General features: G+C 30.8%; 1 non-coding gene across 1 annotated transcript; it reads right to left on the reverse strand.

Moving 5' to 3' along the window:
- Window positions 1–2,297: 2,297 nt before the first annotated feature.
- Window positions 2,298–2,379, reverse strand: TRNAS-GCU. The gene has a single exon. It is a non-coding gene; the product is annotated as a tRNA-Ser (tRNA).
- Between the last annotated feature and the right edge of the window lie 1,695 nt (window positions 2,380–4,074).

Consider the following 4,074-nt stretch of genomic DNA (forward strand, 5'->3'; position numbering starts at 1 on the left):
TGTACTTATTAGGAACACACCTTAACCACTCGGCCAAAGCCACACATGTTTAAAATTTAAAGTTGGAAGATCAAAGCTAGAGAAGAAATTAAGAGTATCAATAGATGGCATTGGAGCAGGGTATAGTAATTGTGATGTTTATAATAATGGAGGGAAATACGAGTAGAATGATTAATCTTAATGAATCTCACTATCACGTGTAGAAAGGGAAGATGGAAAATCTATTTTTCGTCAAAGACTATTATTTACATGTGTTTTCTAGAGAAAATCTATGAGATAAAACTAATCAGCAATGGAATTTGTGTCATCGTCAGGTGTGTGGTTACATTAGACAAAAGGTGTACGATAATGTTTAGAACCATGTCAGTGAAGAAATACACGCAAAGGGTCTATGGAGTAAACCTGAAGAGTTATATGCTCGGAAGATGTTAACAATTTTTTTCTGATCAAGCAGATGATGAGTTTGAAGTACAAGATGGAAAAATTATGCCTACTCATTGAATACATTTCAAGAGATTATTAATTAGTTAATTGGACTAAATATCAAGTTTGATAATGAAATGCACGTATTATAGCTTCTTGGCACACTATTGTATACATGGGATACATTCAGAACATCATTGTCTAACTCAATTGTAAATGATATTTGTAATATGAAGGTGGTAAGAATGACATTCTCAATTAAGTTGATATTTCAATATTTTTTCATGAACAATACATTCTCTTGAAACAAACATTGATCCTAAACTTTAAACAATTGATTCAAATAATTTTTTCTCAACTTGTTATTTGTTTTAAGATGCCTGAATTTACTAGAAAAACATTAAGAACATTAACGCCTGAGAGATTTGAGTCTCACGGGGAAACCACATGTACTTAGTAGATTGAAGCTAAAGAAGAAATTAAGAGTATCAACAAGTGGTATTAGATCAAGTTATAATCTTTTTGATATTTATAATAATGGAGAACAATAGAATGATTAAACTTATTGACTTTCACTATCATGTGTGGAAAGGGTATATGGAAAATCTACTTTACATGAAAGATTATTATTTACATGTGTTTGCTAGAGAAAATCTAGGAGATAAAAATAATGAGTAATGAACTTTAATTCATCGTTAGGTGTGTGGCTACATTATGCAATGAGTGAATTATAATGTTATCAATCATGTTAGTGAATAAATACACGCAAATGGTCTATGGAGTAAACTTGAAGAGTTATATGATCGGAAGATTGTTAACAACAAATTGTTTTTTATTAAGGAGATGATGAGTTTGAAGTACAAGATAAAAAATCATGTCTCGTCACTTGAATACATATCTAGAGATTATTAATTAGTTAACTAGAATGAATATAATGAAGTGAATGGGTTATTACTTCCTGGTACACTATTGGATTCATTGGATACATTCAGAACATCATTGTCTAACTCAATCGCAAAAGATATTTGTAATATGGAAGTGGTAAGAGTAGCGTTCTCAAATAAGTTTATATTTCAATTTTTTTTCATGAACAATACATTCTCTTGAAACAAACATTGATCCTAAACTTTAAACAATTGATTCAAATAATTTTTTTTCCCAACTTGTCATTTGATTGAAGCTGCCTAGATTTACTAGAAAAAAAATTAAAAACATTGTTTCCTTAGAGATTAAAACTCTCGCGGGAAACCCATGTACTTAGCAGGCACACGCCTTAACCACCCGGGAAAAGACACTTGCTTAAAATTTAAAGTTGGAAGAACTTACATGGAGATCGAAGTTAGAGAAGAAATTAAGAATATAAATAGATGGTATTAGAGAAGGTTATAGAACTTGCGATGTTTATAATAATGGAGAGAAATACGAGTAGAATGATTACTCTTAATCACTCTCACTATCACGTGTAGAAAGGGACGATGGAAAATCTATTTTACGTCAAAGATTATTATTTACATCCGTTTACTAGATAAAAGCTAGTATATAAAATTAATGAGCAATGGACTTTGAGTCTTTGTCAGGTGTGTGGTTACATTAGACAATGGGTGTACGATAATGTTTAGAAACTATGTTAGTGAAGAAATACAGAAAGGGTCTATGGAGTAAACTTGAAGAGTTATATGCTCAGAAGACTGTTAACAACAAACTGTTTCTAATCAAGAAGATGACGAGTTTGAAGTATAAGATGGAAATATCATCGCAAACGATATTTGTAATATGGATGTGGTAAGAGTAGCATTCTCAATTAAGTTGATATTTCAATGTTTTTACATGGACAATACATTCTCTTGAAACAAACATCTTTACTAGAAAAAAATCGTCGCCTGAGAGATTCGAACTCTCGCGGGGAAACCCCATGTACTTAGCAGGCACACGCCTTAACCACTCGGCCAAAGCGACAATTGTTTAAAATTTAACGTTGTAAGAACTTACATGAAGATTTAAACTAGAGAAGAAATTATAAGTATCAACAAGTGGTTTTATAGTAGATTATAGTCCTTACAATGTTTATAATAATGGAGAGTAATACGAGAAAATAATTATACATAATGACTCTCACTATTATGTGTTGAAAGGGAAGATGGAAAATCTACTTTACGTTAAAAATTATTATTTATATGTGTTTTCTAGAGAAAATTATATTTATTTATATGAGCAATGGACTTTGAGTCATAGTTATGTGTGTGGCTACATTAGACAATAGGTGTATGATAATATTCTCAACTATGTGAGTGAAGAAATACACGCGAAGGGTCTATGGAGTAAATTTGAAGAGTTATATGCTCAGAACAATGTTAACAACAAATTATTTCTGATCAAGCAGATGATGAGTTTCAAGTACAAGATGGAAAAATCATATCGGATCACTTGAATACATTTCAAGAGATTATTAACCAGTTAACTGAAATGAATATCAAGTTTGATAATGAAGTGCACGTCTTATGGCCGCTTGGTACACTATTGGATTCATGGAATACGTTTAGATCATCATTGTTTAACTCAAATGCAAATGATATTTTTAATATGGAGGTGGTAAGAGTAGCGTTCTCAATTAAGTTGATATTTCAATGTTTTTTCATGGACAATACCTTCTCTTAAAACAAACATCGATCCTAAACTTTATACAATTGATTCAAATAATTTTTTCCCAGCTTGTCGTTTGATTGAAGTTTCCTGAATTTACTAGAAAAAATTAAAAACATCATCGGCTAAGAGATTCTAACTCTCGTGGGGAAACCTCATGTACTCAGTAGACACACGACTTAACCACTCGGCCAAAACAAATTTTGTTTCAAATTTAAATTTGGAAGAACTTACATGGAGATTCAACCTAAAGAAGAAATTAAGAGTATCAACAAGTGGTATTATAACATATATAGTTTTGTGATGTTTATAATAATGGAGAGCAATACGAATAGAATGATTACTCTTAATGATTCTCACTATCATGTTTTGAAAGGAAAGATGGGAAATCTACTTTATGTCAAAGATTATTATTTGTATTTATATGATTGCTAGAGAAAATCTAAGAGATTTAACTAATGAGTATTGTACTTTGAGTCATCGTCAGATGTGGGGCTACATTAGACAATGGGTGTATGATAATGTTCTTAATCATGTTAGTGAAAAAATACACGCGAATGGTCTATGGAGTAAACTTGAAGAGTTATATGCTGTAATAATATTTCCATGGGTAAAGTCAAAGTTAAGATGTATGATGGTACTATTAGAACTCTTTGTAATGTTAGGCATATAACTAAAATGAAGAAAAAAATGATCGTGTTAGGTACTTTAAATGAAAACTTGTATTCTTACAAAAGAGATAAGGAATGAGAAACCAATAAAATTAATTAATAAAGGTGCATTGTTTATTATGAAAGCAAAACGAACCAAAGATAATATCTACACATTGTTACTCCACCTACAATTGTAGGTGGAGTTCATTCTTTTAATTCAAGTGATGATAACAAAACATTATGGCATATGCATCTTGGGTATATGAACGAACATGGAATGACTGCATTACATAAAATAGATCTTTTGAAATGTGTAAAAAGTTGTAAGCTAGACTTTTGTAAATTTTGTGTTTTTGTA

This window comes from Impatiens glandulifera, chromosome 2, assembly GCF_907164915.1.
Source record: "Impatiens glandulifera chromosome 2, dImpGla2.1, whole genome shotgun sequence".
Lineage (NCBI taxonomy): Eukaryota > Viridiplantae > Streptophyta > Magnoliopsida > Ericales > Balsaminaceae > Impatiens > Impatiens glandulifera.